At 45.3% G+C, this 26,024-nt stretch overlaps 1 protein-coding gene and 1 long non-coding RNA gene across 6 annotated transcripts in view; one reads left to right on the top strand and one right to left on the bottom strand.

The window, feature by feature from the left end:
* The window catches only part of Gcnt4 (glucosaminyl (N-acetyl) transferase 4), a 94,061-nt gene extending 85,135 nt beyond the window's left edge, over window positions 1–8,926 (top strand). For 2 of the 5 annotated variants that reach the window (XR_008219574.1, XR_008219575.1), the window contains exon 3: window positions 3,129–8,926. The gene's annotated coding sequence lies outside the window, so the exon portion shown is untranslated. The remainder of the gene's footprint in view (window positions 1–3,128) is intronic. The other 3 variants (XR_008219578.1, XR_008219576.1, XR_008219577.1) reach the window with 3 other exon arrangements.
* The window catches only part of LOC128113660 (uncharacterized), a 98,657-nt gene that overhangs the window by 38,454 nt on the left and 34,179 nt on the right, over window positions 1–26,024 (bottom strand). The window contains exons 3-4 of the long non-coding RNA XR_008219579.1: window positions 8,840–8,932; window positions 8,204–8,281 (exon numbers count right to left, since the gene is read on the bottom strand). This is a non-coding gene — a long non-coding RNA (uncharacterized LOC128113660). The remainder of the gene's footprint in view (window positions 1–8,203; window positions 8,282–8,839; window positions 8,933–26,024) is intronic.

Raw genomic sequence — 26,024 nt, 5'->3', positions numbered from 1 at the left:
AAGCATTAACACAGTCACTCATTATTGTTATCAAGAATTGGGTATATTATCAAGTACAGAACTGTGTGGAACATCTTTAGGGAACTTGTCTCACCAACACCACTACAGACACGCAAGTAACGCAGTGCTACGATGGTGGAACTAGAATGTGGGGTTCCTTAGCTCCTCCATGTGACCTGCCCCCCATCACATAGGCTAGCCCCGTTATGTGCATTATGTGGGGGCAAGGGGTGAGACTGGGATTATAAGGGATCGACTCCTATAGTCATCACACTAACAGGTTACCAGAGGAAGATGGAGACCCAGGATAGCGGATGGTGGTGTGTCCCTCTGGAAGCCAACAGGAGACCTAGGAAGAGCTGATGCTTCAGTTCAAGTCTGTGCTGGCTACTTTTATGTCAACTCGGCGCAAGATATTCATTTGGGAAGAGCGAACCTCCATTAGAGAAAATGCCCCTACTAGACTATGAGCAGGCGTGTGGTGCATATTTTTAATTAGTGACTGATATATGTGGGGCCCATCCCACAGCAGGCAGTGCCACACCTGTGCTGGTATATAAGAGAGCAGGTGAGTAAGCCATAGGAGCAAGCTGGTAAGCAGCACTCCTCCATGGCCTCTGCCTCAGTGCCACCTCCGGGTTCACGCCTTGAGGTCCTGCCCTGACTTCCTTCCCTGGTGGACTGTGATGTGGAAACTTAAACAAAATAAACCCTTTCCTCCCCAGGTTGGTTTTGGTCATGGTGTTTTATCACAGTGATAGAAACCCCAACAAAAAACAAAAGGCAGTGGGGAAATGATTTCTCAGCTGAAAAGGAGCCAAAAAAGGAAGAATTCCCTCTTACTGGGGGAGAGCCAGCCTTTTACCCTATTCAGGGCTTAATGGAGTGGGTGAGGACCACCCACCCACTTAGGCAGGATAATCTACTTTACTCAGCTTTTCAAGTTAACTGCTAAACTCATCCAAAAACACACACAGGAAAACCCCCAGAACAGGGACAGCAAGATAGTTCAACAGGTAAAGGCACTTTCTACCAATCCTGATGATTTGTCTTTGGTCCCTGCCACCCATATGGTGGAAAGAGAAAGCAACAGGTCTTTCTGACCTCCACACATACTGTGATACATGTGTTCCCACACATACACACATACATGCACACAATAAACTAAAATGTAATTTAAAATAGTTTTTAGAGATATATTTACTTTGTGTCTATGGATGTTTTATCTGCATGTACATCTATCTATCTGTGCATCAGAAGAGGTCACCTGATCCCATGATACTACAGTTATAGGTGGTTTTGTGTATAACACCACCTGGGTGCTGGGAATTGAACTCAAGACCTTTGAAAGCACAGCCAGGGCTCTTAAGCACTGAGCCATCTCTCCAGCCCTAAAATAATTTTTCAAAGAGTCCTTTGAACATTGGCTGACCAAATATCTGGGTACCCTGTGGTACCAGCTGCAAATAAAACCACCATTTCTCCTAGTTTCTCCCAGGACCTCCGCACCTGACCTTGCCTGTCCTTGGCCGTGGGCTGAGATGGTCACTCTAAACACAGGCTATAGAATGGGATTTCATCTTAGGCAAATGTAAATCCAAACAAGCTTGTCAGACAATAAATTGAATTCCTTCAGTCAAGGGTGAGTTTGTTTTCTCTTCTTTAGACTTACATTATCCAGAAAACCCCTGATACCTCCGCCTTCAAAATCTAAGAATTTACGGTTCTAGGAGGAAAAAAAATGTAGTAGAAAAAAAAATGTAGAAATTATTTTGATGAACTTAGTAAAGGGACCAAGCTTTCGGATCAGACTAATCCACTCGGAGTCACTAGGAAAATAGAATAAACAAGTAAAGAAATAAACAAGTAAACAAACTCTCGCAGACAGACCTTTCTTAGATGCATTGACAGTGACACCAGAAATCAAAGGAACACGTGTCTAGTGAGACAGAGAAGTAGCTTTGCAGTAACCCTCTATGGTCGCCGAGGCTTAGTGAGTGATGTTTAAGTAACGAGAGTGATGAAGGAATCGCCACACTTACATTTTACGCTTGCAGAATGCCAGCAAGATCTGAGCCAGATCGTATTTCTCAAGCCAAGAATTTACAGTGAGATAAAAAGGAAAAAGGAAGAAATAGCAAGTTTCTCTAACCACATAAGCTTTCATTCCCCCTTTTATGGGCTGGTTTGTGTGCAAAGAAGTGGCCCAGGCAAGCCCTGTAACTGCCATCTCTGCCCTTTGATCCTTGATCTTTCTGGAATTGGCATGGCCCAACAGGACAAAGGGTTTGGGCTTCCAGACAGAGCAGGAAGTTTCCAGAGCTTTATTCTTCCTGTCCTCACACTGGCCATCACCACAACTCAGGCTGAACTCCGAGGATGGCGCTCCCATGAAGACCTACCACCTGGAAACTGTATGAGTACCAGACGCACAACGCCGCCGGTAGCTGTTGGAAAGACACTGAGCAACCTTCCTAGAACAGAGCCCAGTGGTTCAAAGGTCTCCCACTGCCAAAAAGACTAAACAGAAATAAAAAAATACTTGACAGGCTATAGTTACACAGCATGTTTATTTGGCTTATCTCACTGGAAAAATCTCTGGTTGTAGAATTATAAATTTATTGGCTGGCTTCTGGTTGGTCAAGCTTTTTTTTGCATGCAAATGTGGGTGGTGTGGGCATATGTATATATGCATACATGTGTGTACATGTGTGTGCAAGTGTGTATGCTCATACATACTCATACTTAGAGGCCAGAGGTTGGTATAAGTGTCTTCCTCAATAACCCTCCGCTTATATACTGAATCCAAAACTTATGGATTCAGCTAGTCTAGCCAGCCAGCTTACTCCAGGGATCCCCTGTCTCCATTTCTCGAGTGTTGAGATTTTAGGTAGCTTGTCATCTCTGACTGGTATTTACACAGTTGCTGTGACTCCTGGCCTCATCCTTCTGTGGCGATCGCTGTGTCCTCTGAGCCGTCTTCTCAGCCCCACTTCAAGGGGGACATCTGCAAGAAGTCGCTCAAGTTAGCTTTCCACTGTGTCTGCAAATCGAAGTTCAGGTTGCCTATAGAGCTGGTTGGTTTTGTCCACTCAGTGATTCTTCATTCCCACTTCTCTTTCCTTTAGTACCTGTGTGCTGTCACCCGCCCAGCTCTCAAATGCCGACTCTGATCACTCCTTCCCCCCTGCATTTCATATTGGAGTGGTAAGTGACAGATGCATTCACATTAGTAGCCTGGTATTAGCCAAGGAGGGAATATTTGAACCCTGAAAATTAGCCAGCATTATACACGCAGAGCTCTCTCTCCGGAGAGCTGGTTGTTAAACAGTTACCAGCCCTTTGCTATTTATAGCCATCACTTTAAAAGGTCACCTAGCAGCCTTTTGGGTAGATAACACAGTTCCGTTACATGGTGCTTTTATCACTGGCCTTTTAGAGACAAGGAAAACAAGCGGAAGGAAGGAACACAGTGGTCCAGTGGACCCACAGCTAGCACATAATGCAGCAGCAAGCAGCGGGCTTCCACCGCGTTTTAGCCCCCACAGTGTCCTGATGCTGCTTTATCTCGGCTCCAACTAACAACCAGGCAACCACCCTTGGAGCCCAACATCACTGCAGGTGAACCATTCAGCTGGTGGGGACACTTGCCAGCCATCATTCATCATCAGAACGCCTGCCCCCTGGAGCTCATCCCACACTGGCCATTTGGGCATGCAGAATTTAGGTATTCACGCAGTTCCGCTGAGCACATGCATCGCTCCTTGACCTCTGCTTTGCAGTCTTCAGCTTCCGGTGGAGCCCTTTCAGAGTTGCTGTGGACTTGGGGGAAATGGTGGCACATTTCAAGTTGCCGGAATCACTCTAGCATTCAGAGTGAACTTTTGTATTTTATCAGGGGAAGGACTCTGCGGGTGCTGCCCTCCTCCTCCTCCTCCTGGGGTTTGCGGTGTTTGAAGTTCCTGCCTGGGTTTCGGGAGTGCTTCTATTTCTGGTGGAGCCGCTGAGTTGCTGCCTATGATGGAAGCCATTTGACCTCGGCAAGGATTCGTTTGCAGAGAAAAGCATCTTGAGACCTAAGAGTTCTCATAGCGCCCGCCCGGAAGCTCCGGCCAGCAGGATGCTTGGTGTACACTTAGCTGCAAGCCCTGAGCTCTTCTTTCTCCCTGGTGGGGGCGGGGAGCGCCCCTAAACACTCCCCCACGCCCCCCCCCACGCCCCGCTTCTGTGCTTTCAGACAAGCTGTAGATGCAGTTGTGGGGTGGTTGCTAAGGTGCGCTGGAGTTTATCAGCTCCGCTTTGGGTCAGCTGCTCACTTTGGCCCAGGAATAAATGCTTCACCAAGGACAGAAGAGAATAAAGCCTTCTAGAAGGAATGGGGGTTAGATAACCGTACAACTAAAATCACCACTGAAAGGAAGTTTATGTTTCATACCTGCCAAGTTCTGTAACCCTCCAGGAACTCTATTTCATACACGTCTTAGAAACAACTAGATTCTGTCCAGCTTAGGATTTCTTTTGATCTTCCAAATCCTCTAACTCATCCATGTGATAAGCAGGGATGCTGGAGGCCTGTCAGCAGAAACCTCTGGCCCTTTTCTGAAGGTGTTTGCCAGTACAGAGATCTCTGACTGTATAAATGTAAGAGAGAAAGGGAGGAGTGGAAAGCAGGGGATCTTTTTAAAGGTTGAAAGGAATGCTTCACAGAGGTTCCCAACCCATAATCTTTGGTTTTCTTTTCTGTAGTTTCAGTTACATGTGACCAAATCTGATCCGAAAATACTAAATGGAAGATGAAAAACAGTTTATAAGTTTGATGTACATCAGAAGGTCAATAGCACTCTGTTACATCTCAATACCAAAGGCGTTCACCTCATCACACAAATGCTGCGTGACAGCACATCACCACGTGAGCACCGGGTTAGTAGATACAAAACAGAGCGAGGAGAGAGAATGTCGCCCACCTTCTAGTGTTAAAACTGTTCTATTAGCTATTGTTGTTAAACTTTTGCACATGTGTAGAAAACATATGTTTAAGGAAACCATAACACAAATTGGGTAGATGCTGTCTGTGGTTTCTGGCACCCCCTGGGGTTCATAGAATGTATCTCCCCTATCTTCCATTTAGGCTGCCCTTCTCTCCAGGCTCAGTGCTACAGGGAAATGGAGGAGCTGGATGCTTCCGCAGTTCCCATCCCTCCCAGAACTGGCTGTGCAGTGGAGGACTGAGCACATGTGTCCCTAGAGAGAGAGATGCTGAGAAGAAATGTGGGCGATTTGGAGCTTGACAGGCAGCAGCCTGGGCTCTCGTGTGGCCTCTAGCCAGCGGGAAGGAGATAAGGAAAATGAGCTTGCAAATGAAGGCTCTATTGCAACTCTCCCTCTCAGCCTTCTGAACTGTTTGTGTCTCTCTAGAGAGGTGCATTTGCTCTCCTTTTGTGGCCCCACAGGGCTAATATCACATTTAAGCACTTTCTGAGGCTTGTTTTCCATTCCCATATTCTCCCAGGCGGAAGAAACCAAGGAAGACGAGAACTTTGCATTTTGCCTTTTCTTCTTCAGCGGTGACTTGGAGGCCAACGCCAGGTTCACGTGTACCGCAGTATTAACAGTCACACTTACCGTCTTGTTCTTCTCACATGGTCCCAACCACCCCACTCTCTCAATATGTCCACCTCACGATGCTCGTGGGCCGTGAGATGGCTAACACATGGTCCGCATTCCCGAGTCCAGGTCATCAATTAATAACAGGCAGCAGGGCTTGCCCCTTGATTACAGCCTGGGATCTCTGGGACTCAGTGATTTACATTCACCCTGCCCTCTGCCCTTTAGCTCATCTGGTTCTGTGTTTAGTGTCAGCATTTCCACAAATCCTCTCAAGCAGCCCATGTGCTCTTGCTATGTGCGTTTTAATAAAACTCTGGGTTTTATATTTCAAGCCACTGGCTGTCTTCCCCTTCCCTAACACTATAGTTCCCCCCCACCACCCCGTGGTTTAATTACATAGCAAGATTTTATCTCAGTTGGATTATCTGAGAACCACTGACCCAAGGGGAATGACCCATCCTCACTTTTGAACTTAAGGTCATTTTCAGTCAAAGTTCAAGGCATAGGAAGCCCAGGCAAAACATTTCCATGGATGCTGGAGTGGGAGGTCCCTGGCAGGAGGGTGATTCCTTGAGAGAAGGATGCATGATGAGGTTCTGAAGTATTCATGGTGCATTCAGCATGCCAAGAGTCAAACCATCGCCAGGCGATGGTGACACATGCCTTTAATCCCAGCACTCGGGAGGCAGAGCCAGGTGGATCTCTGTGAGTTTGAGGCCAGTCTGGTCTACAGAGCGAGATCCAGGACAGGCACCAAAACTACATGGAAAAACCCTGTCTCGGAAAAAAAACCAAAAGAAAAAAAAAGTCAAACCATCTCCATGCCTACCCATGCCAATTTGCCCTCATAAAGTTCTGACTAGATGTAATGATTTCTTCTTGATCCCCTTTGAAAGAGTGGCTGCCGTCACCCTCTGAGGGTGGCTCCTCCTCTTCATACTGGTTCCTTGTTCTGTCCTCTGAAGGTTCCCTCTACAAGATTTCAATTCCTATCGTGACGATGATGCACTTATGACCTCAACTCTAAATATGAAGTCCATTGATTTGATGCATGGCAGCTCAGCACTACCCCTCCACGTGCTTGGAACACATTTCAAACTGTCTTTGTATGGTTCCATTCTGACCCTTTTACTTTGTACTACTGGCCAAGACCACTAAACTAATGCTGTGACTTTTACAAGCAGCTCACTGTCACTCAAGACTTGAGAAGCCCCAGTCAGGGGCACACTTGGACTACTGGTTCCCTTTGTTGTTCTCTATGCTGTCATCATTGTCTTCCAGATCTTAGTCTAGCTTCTCATGTTTTAGATTTGTCATTTATTTGAAAATGAATGAAGCTTGTCAACTATTTTTATGTACTTTCAAAAATCTTTCAAGAGTCCTTGAAATCCTTCAACCTTTTTTTTTATCTTTGACATTTCTTTTCTCTGCCACAAAGTGATGAACATATAATACAGATCAACATATAAAAAATGATTTTTTTTTTTTAGGCAAAGGCACGAAAATCTCTGAGTTTGAGGCCAGCCTGGTCTACAGAGTTTCAGGATAGCCAGGGCTACACAGAAAACCCCTGTCTCAAAGAACAACAACAAAAAAATTTAAAACTTAGATTTTCTGGGTTTTCTTTTTTGTTATTATTTTTGTTTACTTATTTATTTTTGAGATAGGGTCTCATTGCATAGCCCTGGCTGGCCTGGAACTTATTATGTAGACCAGGCTGGCCTCAAACCCACAGAAACCTACCTACCTCTGCCTTCTGAAAGCTGGGAATTAAAGGTATGTGCCGCAATACCTGGCTAAAGCATGTATTTTCTAATTTTTATAAAAAATAATACAAGGTTTTAAGATGGCCATCATTATATTTAAGTGTTGGGGCTAGAGAGAGGGCTCAGTGGTTAAGAACTATGGTTACTCTTGCAAGGACCCTGGTCCAGTTCCCATAAGCCACATGGCAGCTCATAACTGTATGTAACCCCCAGTTATAGGATGCCCGATGACCTCTCCTCCCACCCATGGGCACTGGGCATGCACATAGTGTACATACACACATGCAGGAAAACACTCACACATAAAATAAAAATAAATAAATCTGAAGAAGAAGGAGAAGGAGGAAGAGGAGGAGGAGAAGAAGAAAAGGAAGAAGAGGAAGAAGAAGAAGAAGAGGAGGAGGAGGAGGAGGAGGAAGAACAAAATGGTAGTAGAATTGGGCTCAGAATATGAAGCCTCACGGTGTGGCACTCTGGCAGGCTGAGCACTTTGGACTGTCGCTGCTTGGGAAGGCCTCACACTGAATGATAAAAAGGTGCTGTTCTGGCATGTCAACAACTTAAGTTGTTAAGTACATCTGAAACCCAGTATCTGCAAGAAGATCATCTTGAACGTGGTTGCTTCTTAAAAACAACAGATGGAATTCCCACGTGAAAGACACTCCCCCTGTTCTAGAAAGAAAAGAAACTTTAATCTCCAAAGATAAGATATTGAGACCAAGAGAACTGTGTACAGTCCTTGAGAAGATAGCTGTTACTCTTTCAGCCCTTCCTGTAGCGTGGTGTCTTCTTCACAGCCTACTGCTCTTCGTCCAATTCAGTGTGCTTACCTGATTTGAACTGTTTCTGGGGGCCGTTGTTCCTTTCTGAGGACTCCTATGTCATGTGTCTTCATTTCTTCTCTGTTGCTGTGATAAAAAAAACAAAACAAAACAAAACACCATGGCCAAAAGCAACTTATGGAAGAGATTATTTTGGTTTAGGTCCCCAAGGGTAAGAGTCCATCGTGGAGGGAGGGATATGACAGCAGCTGCAGGCAGAGCAGCTGGAGCAGCGAGCTGGGAGCTGACATTCTCACCCACAAGCATGAAGCCGAGAGAGTGAACTGTAAGCGGCCCAAGGCTTTAACCTGTCAAAGTCCACCTCCAGTGACATATTTCATCCAGCAAGGCTGCACCACCTAAACCTCCCCAAGCAGTATCACTAGCTGTGAACAGGTGTTCAAATACATGAGCATATGGGGGACATTCTATTCAAACCATATTCCACTCCCTGGCCCCCAGGGGCTTGTGGCCATATCATAATGCAAAACGAATTTAGTCCAACTTCAAAAGTCTCCCACAGTTCAACACTGAGAGTCCAAAGTTCAGGGAGTTTGAAAGATAACTCAATAGTTAAGAGCATCAGCTGCTTTTCCAGGGGACCTGAGTTCAATTCCTAGCACCCACACGGCAGCTCACACCTACCTCTGATTCCAGTTCTGGGGAAGCCAGCACCGTCTTCTGGCCTCCAAAGGCACTGCATACCTGTGGTACACAGAGGACCGGTGCAAGCAAAACCTTCATACACATAAAACAAAAATATTGTTAAGTCCAAAAATACCTTCTGAGACTGAAGCCAATTTCTTAATTGTAACCCTTTATTAAAAAAAAAAAAAATTATGGGGCTGCAGAGATGGCTCAGCGGTTGAGAGCACTGGTTGCTCTTCCAGAGGACCCAGGTTCCATTCCCAGCACCCACATGGCAGCTCACAACTGTCTGTAACTCCAAGAGCTGACACCCTCACACAGACATACATGCAGGCAAAACATCGATGCACATAAGATTAAAAAAAAGATTTTTTTAAAAAAATTACACGCCTCTGACATCCAATGTCACAGAATATGCATTACCTACCCTTCTAGCAGGAAGGAATGGGGCATAGTGAGGAATTACCAGACCAAAGCAGGACTGAAACCCAGCAGGGCAGACACCACGCCCTCTAGGTCCATCTCGGGTGTCAAAGGCTGAGTAGATGGCTCCACCTTTCCGGCTTTGCCGCCTGAAACATACTTCTCTCTCTTGGGCTGGTTCTACTCTCTGTCTTCAGCTCTCTTTGGCAGACGGCTCTGGCATCCCAACACCTTGGAATCACCACTGCAACCCAATCTTCCTATCCACAGCCTCACAGGATGGCCACCCAGGGCCTCCTGCTCTTTCTGATTCTTTAGGCAGGGACTCCCCTACCGCACGTGGCCTGGTGTCCCTTCATGACTCTCTGAAACTGCAGAAAAAGAACCCACAACTGCTGCCTCCCCGCTCCCCCCGACTCTTCTGTTCTTTGTGCCTCTGAAGCCAGCACGGCATGGGTGACGTTGACAAGTTTGAATGTTAGCTTGGAATGGACCCCAGCCCCCCTGAATCACACTAGCAGCACCTATCTTATTCAGTGGCTTTCTAGGAACCGAAAACATCTTAGGCTCTCTTTCACAGGTTGGAAGATGAGATGGGTGGAGTCCGACTCTGAGGGTCCCCTTCTCTATATTCCAGGGCAGCGCAGGGGGCCTCTCAGTAATTACAGTCTTCTTTCCTCAACCAAAGCCTCCCTCAGCACAAGCCTTGGCTGCAGCGCCAAGCTTCCTAGAGCTCTTTGCTCTCCCAGCTGTGTGTTTTGTATCTCCTTCTGTTCCTCTTGCTCTTTCTCACTGGAGAGCAGTGGAAACATCCTTGGTAATCACAGATCCCGTGTGATGCCGTCTTGAAACTTCCTCCACCAAAGAAATTGGCCCATTACTATTTTGTTGTCATTTTATTTTGTTTTGAGACAGGGTCTTACTGTATAACCCCATGTAGACTGCTCTGGTCTCGAACCCACAAAGATCTACCTGCCTCTGCCTCCAGAGTGCTGGCATTAAAGGCGTGTGCCATCCAGCCAATCCATTAATTTTTAATTTGGCCTTAGGCAGGTTTTTAGAACAAGGATAGAAGTCAGCCTGATTATTTGCCAAAATATTCCAGGAATGGCCTCTAGCCCAGTTGTTGTAAAAATCCTTACTTCTTGCTGAATCCTCTTGAGCTGGGGCCTATCCGGTCGGGTTTGCTCTCAGCATTTCTTACTGTCTTCCAGGCTTTTACTAGGATGGCCAGTTAAGTCCTGACTACAGCATCCAACTACTTTCCTAGTCCAAAGCCCGAAGCCTTCCACATCGCTCCAAAAAAACCAATGTGGTCAGATTCTTCACAGAGACAGCCGGCTCTGTGGTACCTTCTACATCACCTACTTTTCTGTTGCTGTGATAAAACACAATGGCCAAAGTCAACTTATTGGGAGAAGGCACTGGTTTTTGCCTTGTGGCTCCAGAGGGATAAGAGTTGATTGCGGGAGAGGCGGCGTGGCAGCCAGAGCAGGAAGCTGAGAGCTCACGTTCTTGGCCAAAAATACAAAGCAGAATGAACTAAAATGGCCCTAGACTTTAAACTCTCAAAGCCCAGTCAGTGACATATTTCTTCAGCAAGATTGTACCACCAAACCTCCCCCAAACAGCGCCACCAGCTGGGGACCAAGTGTACAGACACCGGAGCCTCTGGGGACATTTCTCATTCAAACCCTCACACCATGCAAAACTGAAATCAATCTGAATCCCGTACCCTCCCCCCCGCCACCTCCGTGTGTGTGTGTGTGTGTGTGTGTGTGTGTGTGTGTGTGTGTGTGTGTGTGTGTGTGTGTGTGTGTGTGTTTCTCCGGTTAGACTGATCTTAGATAGAGGATGTGGGGGGGAATATTTTTCCCGTTCTCGCTGGCCTTCTCCCAGCCACTTTCACTTCCCACCACCCCACCACTTCCCCTTCAAAGGGAGTCACAGAAGTCACAATTCCTCTTTCTCAGGTAGGTCACGGCTGTAGAATTCCTTTGTACTGAAGCAAGTCACAAAAAAAAAACAAAAAAAAAACCACACACACACTAGAAATACCACTCTGGTTTTCTTGTGCCCAAAAGACTGTCACATGACAGATGTTCTGCCTTCTACCCCAAGGAATGAAGGCTAACACAGAGGCCCAGGGAAGATCCCAACAGACAAGACTTTGTGGGGTGTGATTCTTAATTCTCAGGGTCAGCTTGGCTGGCTTGAGAAGTTCCTAGGTACTAACAAGCCACAACCCCGAATGTGTCTGCACAGGTGTGTCCAGAGACAAGCAGGTCCTAACGGTTCTGACCTAATGGATGGTTTAATTTATTAATTTATTCAAAATGCACCTGGACCATTGAGAGGTGATGGAAGTGTGGGAGGTGGGCCTGGATGAAGGAAACAGGTCTCTTGGGGCGTGTCTTGGGGAGGTAATGTGTTACCATGGCCCCTCCCGCTAGGCCTCTATTCCTTAACGGAGGCTAACCATCCTAGAGACTAAGATTTCAATATATGGACTTTTGGGGGATATTCAAGATCCAAATTGTAGCATCCCTGAGAGTCATAATTGTTAGGCTGGAGGTTTCCAGACAAAAAGATCCCCACCCCGCTTCCAGCCAGAAGCCAGTGCCTGTAGAAATCCACAAACCGATGAAGAGATTCCCACCAGAAACTTGCGTTTTCAAAAGCCCACTCAAGACACTGGACAAAGCGGACACTTCGTTCCGGATTCCAAAGTGACCACTGGATTCAGGACACACCTACTGGGCCCCCAAACCCAACCAATATTCTAATACCTTGCCAAGCAGTCACTGCCTCCCACCCCTCCTACAAAAAGCCCCTAATGCAGTCCAGCCTCACAACTTCATCAACAGTGGGGCCTTGAACTCGGCTGGGAGAGACTAATCCCTTGAATAAACCTGCCTTATACATTTTAATTCAGCTCAATTGGATTTATTGCAGCAGTGGAGGAGAAGCCATTCATTAATCCTTGTCAAACCCAAATGCAATGAAAATTTTGTGTCTCAGAGACCGTGAATATTAAGTTGTTTATTGGGTCATGGTTTTTAATTATATATATTAGCTGATATTTATTTGTTTGTTGCTATTATTTTGAGAAACAGTCTTGCTACATAGTTCTGGCTGGCCTCAGACTTACAATAATCCTCCTGCTTCAGCCCCCAGAATATTGGGATTACAGATCTGTGCCTCCATGGTTGGCTTTGAAATATTTTTCAAGTGAGTGCAATCTATATGCCTTTATCTTCCACTCAATTGCTTGTTATATATTTCAGTTTTTAGATAGCAACTGGTTATTGTGTGTACATTTCTTTATTGAGGAAGTTAGTCACTGGGGGTTTCCATCAAAATGAAAGTGTAACCTGTGGTGTGTGGAAGGCCAGAGGCCTTGAACCTGACCAACAGCACATTATACAATAAACCTTTGCAAGGAAAGCTGTTTGGACAAAAGGGTCTACTGCATGATACACAGCAGCTCCCCACGTCACCAGGACAAATGAAGAGGCAATGGAGAGACAGAGACGGAGGAGCAAAGTGTTTTGTTTTGTTTTTTTTTTTTTCTTCTCTTTCGTTTTGTTTTGTTTGCTTGCTTTTAATTAAAATTGATAGTCTTATTTATATTTTTTATTTTCTTCTATTTTATATTTATTTTTATTATGTCCTTGTTAGTTTTCCTTTGGGGGGGGCCTCTACGAGGGTGAGGGGTGGATGTGGAGGGACTGAGAGACTGGTGGGATGGGGTGCATGATATGAAATTCCCAAAGAATCAATCAAAAAAAATTTAAAGCATAATCTGACCTATTGTTAGACCTCCTGCCCACCTTCCAATGTTGGTTGTGTGATTTCTGACCTTTCCTTGGAGATCTTCTAAGGGAAGAAGCGTGTGTGGCTCTAGTGAAAGAAAGGAATAGGAACCTCTACTGTGTTCCAAATCTTCTTTCGAAATCTCCCTGGATCTTCTGCTAGCAATTTGTTGCCTGACCAGATGTTAAATTCTGGTACATTAGCAAAGTGCTGGGATGATTTCCCCTGTTTGAGGCAGCAAGGCTTCATTTATAATTTAGCATTGATGTGACCACTGCATAAATGCTCAGAAGAGCTGGACCGTGGAGTGACTGGGGGAGCATCTTCCCTAAAGGATGAGCAGAGGAGACAGCCCGGAGCACAGAGGAACTCAAGGTTCCACTGATACCCTGACCTCAGCAGATGTATTGAGTCAGGCATCCTCCAGCTCCCAGAAGTGGACAAATTGGAGGCCTCCTGCCAGGACCTTGGTTTAACCAGCTGCAACTGGAACTGTTTTGTTCCTTAAGATTAACAGTGAATGGGAGGAGTGGGCAGAAATCAATTGACTTTGTTTTGTGGTAATAGTTTCTACCAGGAAATGACTGTTTTGGGTTCCCACCAGCTTCAGTGGGAGGGGTCATTAATTCCTTATCCCACTGGCTGACGTTAAGGCAGTGGATGTCTTTAAACAAGGCAGCTGCTGAAATGTTCAGTTGAAAACTAAGTCACTGCTGTTCGGCCCCTGCTCTAAGGCTGTTTGACCCAAGGTTGTTTAGCAGAAGACAGCTGCTGTGGAGAAACTTGCGCTATCTGCAGCTTCCTTGGAGTGGGCACCTTTTATCAAGCATTTCCTGTAACGCTGAAATGGTTGTGTTGGTAATAGCTGAATTCAGGAAGCCTGGGGAAATCTCCTGCGGTGAAATCTCCTGCGGTGACAGCCGCACCTAGCCCTCCAGAAACAAAAACAAAGAATGGAAATGCAATGTCCATTAGCTCATTTGTGCTAATTTGTGTTTATTATGCCCCAAAGTAAGGAACAAGCCACCCGGGCGCCACTGAAATGTTGTTGATCTGTCAAGGTTCCTTTTCTTACTAAAAAACAATACTGTACCCGGGCAGGGTGGCCCCGGCTCATTAATTCTCACACTCAGGAGGCAGAAGCAGGCACAGCATGATGAGGAGGAGTGGAAGCCAGCCTGCTCTGCATATAAAGTGAGTCCAACCCAGGGCTGCATAGTGAGACCCTATCTCAAAAAGAAAAAAGGAGAGGGATCGTGGAGAGATGGCTCAGCAGTTAAGAGTACGCCCACACTGCTCTTCCAGAGGACCTAGATTTGATTCTGAATATTGACGTAAGGTGTCTCACAGCTGTCAGTAACTCTAGCTACTGGGCAGGGAGTCAACCTCCCTGACCTCTGCTGGGACCTGAGGTAGGTTTGCATATATCTACATGCAAACACACACACACACACACACACACACACACACACACACACACACACACACACTTAAAAATAATAAATGTGATTTTAAAAAGAGAAAACGAAATAAAGAACTAATACTGTGAAAGTTCTAGAAATATGAGGGAAAGAGACAGCAGCAGCATGGTGGGTAGACGAGATGCAGCAGGATGTGTTGGCTCTGTGAGGGAAAATTCAGTGATGGTGCACCCCTCACCCCTCGGGGCAGAGCGTCTGGCCAGGACATTAGCCAGCCAATTGTGGAAACTGAGGCAGGGGAAGGCAGGGAGTACCCTGTTGTGCTGGTTCCCTATGCTGCCCACGCCTTCAAGTAATGCAAAGTTGCTGTTATGCCCAGATCCCGGGGACCCCCAAAGACCACCACGGAGACCGAATCCCGCATGTAAAAGCAAAGAGCCTTAATTTCAAGCTCTGGGGCTCAGTCCCTCTGTCTGTCCGACACAGCGGTGAGAGCAGAGAGCCCTGAGCTCAGGTGGGGCAGAGTTTTTATCATAGCAGAGGTTAGGGTGAGGGGATTTCCAGAGTCCAGGACCCTGATTGGCTGACAATTGTCTAGGGGTATCTGTAAAACAAAAAATAGGTGTGTGCTAGACTCGGGGGCATCTGGCCACCTTATCTAATGGTTGGAATATCTGGGATGTCAGGGACTTCCTCACCCCTGGATGGATCCTTGGGTGGTATCAGCTTAAGGCTTTTCCTGGATCTGAGTGTTGCCTGCCAGTAAGCCTGTCACAGAAGCTGTGTCTAGGCCCTTAAGCCTGTCATGGCTGCTGTGTGGTCAAGCTGTTTTGGGGTCCCTTCACATTGCTACGTTACAGCCCTAGGAAACTCCAGGAGGCATGTATGGCTCTCACCCAACTAAATTCAAGGTGGACTGTGTTGTTTCCGGTGCCTCTGAGACATCTGCCTCCTTGCCTTTCCCGGCTTCTAGAAGCTTCTCTCCTTAGCCCACAGAGCCCTGTCTGCAATCCTCTCACTCCAACTTCCCTTTCTGTCATTATATCCCTTTCCATCTCCCTGGCAAGGACCCTTTGATAACACCAGACACTCTACTTGAATCCTGCTCATCTTAAGTTCCGTAATTTAATCACGTCTGCAATAGTCTCTTTGCCCTGTAAGACAGACCCACAAGTTCCAAGGAAAAGCACTTGGACATCTTTAGAAAACAGCCCTCATATCTCCTAAGGGAATTGGTGCTTTTCACTCTCAATGTTTTAGCTGTTTCAAATTCTTTTCTGTCATGGCAAAATAAAACAGTCACATAGATGTGGAGACCCAGCATCTCCACTATCAAATGCAACTTCTATTCCCAGGCAATGGCCATCAGAGGGCTGAAAAGGTGACAGGTCTTCCTGGTTGAACAGGTGACTTCCCTGTACAGCTCCATGTTAGGGGCAGAAATGGTCTCAGAGTTGGGAAGTAGTTGGAGGAGGAAGCAAAGAGTGTTGGAAGGGGCAAGAATAGACCTTCTACCTTACAGTGCCTGAGTTTCTGGGATATTTGGAAACCCTGCTGAGGAGAAACCAGCTAGCCTCAAAGAACAGTAGTTCTTCCGAATTGCCCTCCCCATGTGGAAACCTGGGGCAGGGCTCAGGGAGGAGACAGCAGCATCCGTGGAACAGTAGCTTCAGGGCCAGATAGAGCAGGGTTACATCACCACTCTGTATGGCTAGGAGTACATCATGCTTCTTCATCTTTCCAAATCTTATTACCCTATCTATAAATGAAGACATGATTTAAGGATCCCTTATTTGGAATGCTTGAGATCACCAGTAGTTTGGATTCTGAATATATATATATATATATATATATATAATCTTAAAAGCCAAGTTAAAATATTAAATACGTTTATGCTTCCACATAATACCATGTATACATATGGCCTGGAGACCATTTTATACATTTTGGGTAACTCACATTTTGACTGCAATATATTAGGGCAGCTGTGGAATTTTCCAGTTGTGACCATCATGTCAGTTCTATCAGGGCTGGAGAGATGGCTCAGCGATTAAGAGCACTTCTTCTTCTTGCAGAGGACCCAGGTTCTATTCCCCACTTAGTCACAAGCATACATAACCCCAGTTCCAGAGAATTTGATTCACTCTTCTGACCTCTACAGGACACCAGGCATGCACACGGTGCACAGACACACATACAGGCAAAACATCAGCACACATAAAATAAAATAGTATAAAAAAATTCAGATTTGGGCATGGCTGGTTTTATGTTAACTTGACAGAAGTTAGAGTCAATTGGGAAGAGAGAACCTTGATTGAGAAAGATTCCCACATTCCCCATCGGTGTTTGGAATTAGTTGATATTGGAATCAGAGGGACAGCCCTCCAACTATTGCTAGCAATGCTGAGAGGAAATTATAACTTTTTTTTTTTTTGGTTTTTCGAGACAGGGTTTCTCTGTGTAGCTTTGCGCCTTTTCCTGGAACTCACTTGGTAGCCCAGGCTGGCCTCGAACTCACAGAGATCCGCCTGGCTCTGCCTCCCGAGTGCTGGGATTAAAGGCGTGCGCCACCACCGCCCGGCGAAATTATAACTTTAGATCTACAGTCACAGGGACTTCCGAGAACTCACCCCAGTGGGGTAGATTTACCCACCCAGTTACTTGTACAACCGGACAGGTAAGAGACTCCCTTAATGAGCAGGCCCTTTATTCTGGCCTGGCCCAAAGCAGATCAGAATACATGCATTCCAGGGATGCATGTGCTTCAAAATAAAATAACCCCGAAGAAGCTAAATGACCGTGCTAAGCAAATGCCAACAAACACACCAATCAGGAACTTCTCCAACAGGCCAGAGGGGAGAAAGGCGTCAAAACGGGAATTCTTTCCTCTGAAACAAGGCTCAGACCACTCACTGTGGGAGAAGCCAGCTGCCCTGTCAAGACTCTAAGCAGAGGCCCTGACAGTAGAAACTGCAGCCACCTCTGGCATCCAGGCTGTGTGAGCCTCTTGAGATGCAGAGCCCAGCCCCAGCAAGGCCCTCACATGAGTGAAGTGGGTGGTCAGCCAAGTCAGATCATTGAAGAGAGACACTACACAGCTGAAAATAAGACACAATTCCCAGATCCCTGGGATTAAAAACAAAGACACAATTTATATGTTGGCTTGCAATAAAAAGAAAAAAAAATAGAGTCCTTTGCCAGATGTGGTGATGCTTGCCACTCAGTAGGCATTTGTGGTAATCCCAGCACTCAGTAGGCATTTTCAGGGGGATTCAAAGTTCAAAGGCAGTTTAGACTACATAGTCTATAGTGAGACCCTGAAAGGACCAAGCAGATGCCACAACAGGCTGCTCAGTCTTCTCTCAGAGATCAGGCCTCAATTTCAGTTTCCTGAGACTGAGCAAGCAGTCTCTGGGAGGACCATGAACAAAAGACATAGTCCTTGCAGTAGCTCCCTTTCTGCATGTACTCTGACTGTTCAAAGTTCAGCCAGATGTTTACTGTCTGGGACCCCCACACACACACCAACTTAGAGTTATGTGCATGAGTCAAGGACAGAGCCTAGACCACTGAGCCAGCCCCCACAGTCAGTTACGTGCTAGGCCAGCCAGCCTCCATGGCAGCTCAAGGACAAAGCCTGGGACTTGTGCCAGACTGCCCCCAAAATGATCATTGTAACCCCCGACCAGTAAATTCAAAGGTTACATACCCTCACCCAATTAAAAGAGAACAGAGACCTTCAAAAATAAAAATAAACCAATCCAAGTTGCACCCATGCCAAACCCCCAACCGCCCTGAAGGGCTTGCGGTTTTTGCCTTTAAAAAGCTAGCCTCACAAAGAAAGAGCAACTCCCCTCTGCCTCACTGTATTGGGTATAGGAACGAGTTCCCTGTCTAGACTTGTATCTATAGAATAAACCTTGCTGTTGCATTCTGAACATCTACGGTCTTCAGTGGTCTTTTTGGGGTCGCAATCTGGGTATAACAACCCTATCTAAAAGGCATGCTTAAGTAAATAAACAAATTAATAAATACACTACTGCGCATCATCAACTATTAACAGAACACTACAACTTAGTCCTGCCACAGCCTAACGACTAGGCCTCTCTTTCCTTCCTTTCCCAGCTTACTGAGGTGTCTGTGTATAAGCCAACGGTGTTTGGTTGGGTTATTTACTTATTTGTTTATTTATTTACTTATTGGTCAATGGTATGTTTTGTTCAGCATTAAGCCAAAATGGGCCAAAGGAACACTAATTTTGTTAAGACACTTCCTTCTCCATTAATGGAATGGTAATGCAACTTATATCTTCAGATTCTTTGTATTTTTACTGGAGGAAGTGGTGAATTTAGGATAAGCTATGAATCCTACAGGACCACAGAAGGCTTCATGCAATTCCAAAACCAAAAATACGAATACAAATAGTAATAAAAAATAATATTGATTCTTACAATAGAGCTGTTTTACAGAGGACTTAGTTTTTATTTTCAATTATATATTTCTGTGTTTCTGTGTGTAGATATGTGCACACACATGTGGATGCCTACAGAGATCCCAGAGAGCACAGGATTCCCTGGAGCTGGAGTTACAGGTGGTTATGAGCTGCCTGTTGTGGGTGCTAAGAACTGAGCCTAGGTCCTCTGAAAGAGCAGTATGCACTCGTAACCACTCAGTCATTTCTCCAGCCCTGCAACATGGCTTGTTAATTTCTTGGACAATAAACCCAAACCCCAAAAAAAAAACTGATTGTCAAGGACTACTCAGTGCCAAACGTCTAGTCTCTAAAATAGTAAGCCACCAACACAACTTAATATCTGGAAAATGCCACAGCTCCTGATGCTGACAAACATTATAACTCTTTGCAAACCAGAAGAATGGCCAAAGGCAAAACAGAAGGTTAAAAAATAGAAAGAAAGGGCCGGGCAGTAGTGGCGCACGCCTTTAATCCCAGCACTCGGGAGGCAGAGCCAGGCGGATCTCTGTGAGTTCGAGGCCAGCCTGGGCTACCAAGTGAGTTCCAGGAGAGGCGCAAAGCTACACAGAGAAACCCTGTCTCGAAAAACAAAAACAAACAAAAAAAAAAAAAATAGAAAGAAGGGAACACACTGGAGACAGGCATTAAGGAAATGGCTCCTAACTGACTATGCTGTACTTCTAGCAATCTGGCTGAACCAGCCGCAAAGCGCCACTGTTGTTTACTAGGATGTCATCATTTGGCTCCACAGTGGGGACGAGGTGCTACACTGCATGGCAACAGATGGGGACAGATGGTGCTTCCATAAAACCTGCATACCAACACTGCTATCAAGCCAAAATGAAAATTGAAAAATGATTTGACTGGGAAATCTGTAATAAGATGTCTCATCTTTTCCATGTTCAATTCTGGGGAAGGAGATAATCGCTATAGTGCCAGTGAGATATCTGAGTTTTTAAGGTCTCATACTTCTTTGCATGGGAGCCATCTACTTACAGCCAGCAGTCTTGAATTCATTTTCTACTAAGGGTTTCCATTTTAAATAGCAATGTTGCCTTTCAAATTGTTTGTTTGTTTGTTTTTGTTTTTTTGTTTTTTTTTTTTTTTTTGAGACAGAGTTTCTCTGTGTAGCTTTGTGCCTTTCCTGGAACTCACTTTGTAGACCAGGTTGTCCTTGAACTCACAGAGATACGCCTGACTCTGCCTCCCAAGTGCTGGGATTAAAGGCATGTGCCACCACCGCCCGACACCTTTTAAATTATTAGTAAAATTATAAGCCAATTAAAAATGGAAGCAACAGTCAAGATGATTTTATGTGTGCATACACACACACACACACACACACACACACACATATGACAACACTCTTGAGAAATACTGAATTATAAGATGCTCTTCTGCCTAAACACTGTGATTCTATGGTTCTATGATCTGGCGGTAAGTAGCTACAGTTCAGGATGCTGAAGATTCAACCTACTTCACACTGACTCTACTTCTTGGTTATTGTGTTATTTATATCTGTTTTAGTCATTGTTTTATTGTTGTGAAGAGACACCATGAACACGTCCATTCTTATAAAAGAAAGTATTTAATTGGGGGCTTGTTTACAGATTTAGAGGGTTAATCCATTATCACCACGGTGGGGAGCAAACAGGCATGGTGTTGGAGCAGTAGCTGAGAGTTTTACATCCTGATCCAAGGCAACAGGCAGAGAGACACTGGGCCTTAAAGCCCACCCTCAGAGATGACACACCTCCTCCAACAAAGACACACCTCCTCCAACAAGGACACACCTCCTCCAACAAGGACACACCTCCTCCAACAAGGACACACTTCCTCCAACAAGGACACACCTCCTCCAACAAAGACACACCTCCTAATCCTTCCTGAAGCTGTCAACTGGGGACTAAACATACAAATACATGAGCCTATGGCGGCCAATCTCATTCAAACATCATAACTAATGCAATGAAGTTCCCCTACCTATTCACTAATTTTTTTAATGCTGTTTAACATTACTATATACAATAATAGGTTTCATCATGACATTCATATATACACACATGCATGCTTAAAATCATTGCACTTTGCTCACATTCACCCTCCCACCACCTCCCCGTTCCACTCCTCCCTTCATGTCCTTTATAGAAATCTAAATTCTACAAACAAGAAAAGAATGTTACAGAGCGTGTGAGATCAACATTGGCTTGACAAGCAGCCAGTTGTGGCTGTCCTTTGTCACATAAAGCCCCTCCCCTCTGCTAAGAACTGTATCGTCGTCCTTTTGAGGTCTGTTTATTCTTCACCGTGATACGTCTAGCTGATTTAGCTGGGCAATTATGACCTGGCAGATGTCTCTACAATTATCCATGCAATCTCAAACTCAGATTTAATTGTGCCTCGTAAAAGCTCGGCTTTATAAGGAGATAATGGGTACCTTTGATTTCAAAAGCAAACAGTTGAGCAACAGAAAGCTCACCACTGTAAAAGGGGCAGAAACAGCTCTCTGTGTGCTGATAAGAAAAACCTCCCAGATACAGGAGAGAAAATAATCCGTACTCCTAGTGTGCACTGGTGTGTTTCTATAAAGGCACACTGGAAGGACACATTGAAAAACACCAAGGAAGTTGTGATTTAGGACAGGGTGTGGAGTTGTATACACAGGTGAGGGGAAAAGTCACCTCAGGATATATATACACCCTCATACCTGCCTTGATTTTCATGTGCGTGCCTTATCTACTTAAACTGCACTTTACAACTCAATAAAAGTTAGCCCACTTTCCTCCAGAGCTCCAGTGAACAGCAAAGAATTCACAGGGAAACACCTGAGAAGCAAGTGACATTGACCCAGAAAACACGGGAGTGCCTAACAGAGGCTCAGTGATTGTTCGCTCACATCAAAGCCAAGGGGTTGAAATCAAAGGATTTGTGTGTGTGTGTGTGTGTGTGTGTGTGTGTGTGTGTGTGTGTGTCTGTGTGTGACTATGTGTGTGTATGTGTTAGTGTGTCTGTGTGTGTGTCTATGTGTGCGCATGTCTGTGTCTGTGTATCTGTATCTGTGTGTGTGTGTTTGTGTGTGTGTGTGTGTGTGTGTTTGTGTGTGTGTGTGTGTGTGTGATTTTGAAGGTAAGGGGACAATGAATGATGTCAGAACACTAGAACCCTAAATTAGAGTGTAGCTTGACCCCCTTCAGGGAAGATGCTGGGTGGGGTGTAAGTGGAGGGCAATTGTTTGTGTTCCCCTTGTGGGTTGAGAGAGAAGTACAAAAAAGAACACTTCAGGAACCAGCAGGGTAAACCCGCAGAGTCCACACAGCACAGACTGGGGGTCTTTCTCATGAGGACATCCGTCTGTTACCCTTTCTTCAGACAGACTCAAACATCTCTTGATAAATGCAAAGCAAATTCTATGAATTGGTAACATTAAAACCTGAGCACTTTGAAATTATTCAGATTTATCACTTCATAAACCCCAATTCTGGGCTGGAGAGATGGCTCGGCCATCAAAGGCTAGGCTCACAACCAAAAATAAACTCCAGTTTACCAGAAAGTCACAGTCATTAAGGTGATATTAAAGCAGACAGAGGATTTTCAGTGCAGGCTGGTTACAAGACTAACTGTTATCAATTAGCTCTGAGTTTGATTGAGAGACCCTGTCTTACTGAAGGGAAGGGCAATGGGAGATGATTCTGGCTTCTACAATGCTCTCACACCCACTTGCATGTGCACCCACATATGTAAACATGAATACACATGGAAAGAGAAAAAAATTATTTTAAAATACTGGAGCATACATGAGGTGTAGTAAATTTATCTCATTCTTTTTTTTTTTTCCAAGACAGAATTCCTGTGTCCTGGAACTAGCTCTGTAGACTAGGCTGGCCTCGAACTCATAGATCTGCCTGCCTCTGCCTTCTGAATGCTGAAATTAGAGGTGTGCACCACCACCAAGCTATCTCATTCTTATGTACATGGGGAAAGTTAATCTAAAGAGTTTGACTAAAGCCAGGCGGCAGTGGCACACCTTTAATCCCCAGCACTCAGGAGGCAGAGGCAGGCGGATCTCTGTGAGTTCAAGGCCAACCAGGATTACACAGAGAAACCTTATCTCAAAAAACCAAAACAAAAAAAACAAACAAGTTTAATTAAAAATTTGGCTTTCATATTTGTAATGAACATGTCATAAAAGTTAAGCACCATGGGCTGGGGTGATGACTGAGCAGTTAAGACCAAGCACTGCTCTTCTAGAGGACCTGGGTTTGATTCCGGCACCCAAATCAGAAGGTTGATGGCTCCCAATTACCTGTAACTCCAGCTCCACTGGGACCCAAATCATGTGCATATGCACACTTACACACAGGAGCACACACACACACACACACACACACACACACACACACACACACTAATAATAATGATGATGATGATAATTGGCTCCCAACCATCCATAATGAGATCTGGTCCCCTCTTCTGGCATGCAGGCAAACATGTAGGCAGGACAGTGAATACATAATAAATAAATACATCTTTTAAAAAATAGTAATAACAATAAATCTTTAAAAATAAGCATTTCTATTATGATATTTCTAGGAAGTCTTTGTGCACTTAAGCGAACACAGTACTTGAGGGATGACCAAGCACAGGCCAAGGAAAGAGAAGATAAAAGGACATTCAGGAAAAGGCTTGTGGACTAGTGTCAGCCACCAAGCAGTGTGGGATCTCCAGCAGCTCCCAGAGCAATCCTGGTGCTCAGAACACCTGGGGAGGTGAGGCCCAGGCAGCCTGCAAGGACAGGGCTGCCCCTTCCAGAGAAGGGCGGTGTGTGTGGGGGGGGGGGGGCAGAGGGGGGCAGGGGTTACTGTTTGAGCCCAATGACTCCAGGTCTTCAGCCTTCCTTTCTTCCTTCTCTTCTTTCTTTCTTCCTTCTCTTCTTTCTTTCTTTCTTTCTTTCTTTCTTTCTTTCTTTCTTTCTTTCTTTCTTTCCTTTTTTTTTTTATCCCAAGAGAAAAATAGTCTGGACTCTTTTGAGAACTAAGAACTGTGCTATTTTTCCTGTGCTGGTCAAATCCCAGTGTGCATATCTTGTAATGGGCTTGAGCATGCATGTGTGGGGTTCATTTTGCTTTTTAAGATATGTGTTTTCACTGAAAATCAAACAAGAAAATGAATGATGAGAATAATTGACAGTAACCGGAAACTTGTGTTGTGAGATATTTGATTACACTGTGTAAAGATCTGTCACTGTGGTGGGTTTAATAAAGAGCTAAATGGCTGTCTGTGTATCCTGCTTATTGGGCATTAACAGCTTAGATGCAAGATTGTAAAACATCAGTAGCGAACTTCTGCCCTCTGGGGTTCTCCCATTGTGCTGTAAGCCTGTATTTAAGACCTCCTCCCTCCTTCAATAAATGGCATTCGGCAGAATAAAATAAAATAAAAAATAAAAATAAAAAAAGCTAAATGGCCAATAGCTAAGCAGGAGGTACAGCAGGGACTTCTGGACAGGGAGAGCTCATCGTAACAGCACGTAGATTAGTAGAAACAGGTTAATTTAAGTTATAAGAGCCTAAGCTATAGACCAAGTCTTTATAATTAATAATAAGTCTCTGTGTCATGATTTGTGAACTAGTGGCCCAAGGAAAAATCCATCTACAACTTGAGGTAGAAATACTGAGAAGCTTTGAAGATAGCTTCCCATATTGAATCAGGCGTTCACCATAGGAAGCAGGAATCATCTGAGAGACTCCAGACTGCCACCTCACAGGGACATCGGCACGCCAGCCTCTCTGTGCCTGCTCTCATGTCAGACTCAAACCTAGCCTCATTATTTGCATTTAGTCAGAAAAATGTATTAACCCATGATGACAATTTGGCTTTTAGAAAATGTTATGTCCTAAAGGGATTTTTGATGTCAAATTAAGGGGAAAAAACTCCAGAATGTATTAGACTATTTAATATAATTATACTGTATTTACTAACTAGTTAAGTCAAGAGGAAGAGGATGCAGTTCAATGATAGAGCATGTGTTTAGTGTGTGTTTAGCATGTGCAAGGCCCAGGGTTCCATCCCTAGCACTTTTCTATGGTTAAGACCCTGATAGCTCATTGTCCCATGCATCCGAAGACAGAGTGAGCAAACTGCGATCAGTAAGGTCGGGCCGGCCTCTGACTTGGCTGTGCAGAACACTTAAATAAATGGCTTTCCCTTACTCTTGTAGCTAAATGCTGCCGAAATGCTTTTAGCTAGCTCCATCTAGAGGTGGGAAAAATGATTGCCCGTGTGCCTATTGGATCCCTGACAGGCAATCAGGGAAAGGGGCCACAGATAGATAAAGACAGCAAACCTCGGGCTGCTTCTTCGCCTTCCTGACCGGAAGCATCGTCCTGGCGGCTCTCGGGAGACAAGCGTCTGACAGGCTTTTCCTCTCAGCAGTAGGTTTCCACCCCACAGTCCCGGGGACAAATCCACGCTGGTCAGATAAGCTGAAAACCAGACCTGGGTATGCTACTACCTAAGGCTGTGGAACTTTGTCTAGACAAACAGACTAATTCTTAATTAGGGGGAAAGGGCCCATCCCTGGCCAGCAAAAGGTAACTTGAACCCAGAGTCCTCCAGGGGAAACGGGACTGGTCCCCTCTCTGCGCTGCAGGGAGTCTTTCTCCGCGTGTCCGTGGCTCTGTCTGTGCTTCTGGACTTCCAGTGAAATTTGATGCTGTTAGGTCTCAAACACGGGACAAACGCGAACTGAGGTGCCTGTTTAACATACCAAAGCAGACCTGGCCACCAGATTCTCCCAGCATCCCTCAGTCCCTGCCTGTTACAGAGTATGGCTGGCACACCCCACCCCCCCTACCCTAAATTTCTCCAACCCAGGGCCTGGGCTGCCCTTCCCCCAGCTGCCCTTCCCTATATAGCCCGGGCATTTTGGTTACCCGTCCTTTTGTCTACCCTGTATTCTCCTGGCTCTCCCCTCTCCTCACATGGCCCAGCTCAGGGTCATGTCCACTCCGGACTCTCCCAGATGTCCCTGCCTCTGACTATGCCCTCC

The sequence above is a fragment of the Peromyscus californicus genome, unplaced genomic scaffold, assembly GCF_007827085.1.
Source record: "Peromyscus californicus insignis strain IS unplaced genomic scaffold, ASM782708v3 Scaffold_18__1_contigs__length_77618521, whole genome shotgun sequence".
Taxonomy (NCBI): Eukaryota; Metazoa; Chordata; class Mammalia; order Rodentia; family Cricetidae; genus Peromyscus; species Peromyscus californicus.
Note: the sequence above shows the minus strand (reverse complement) of the source record. Positions and strands in the feature narration are given on the sequence as shown.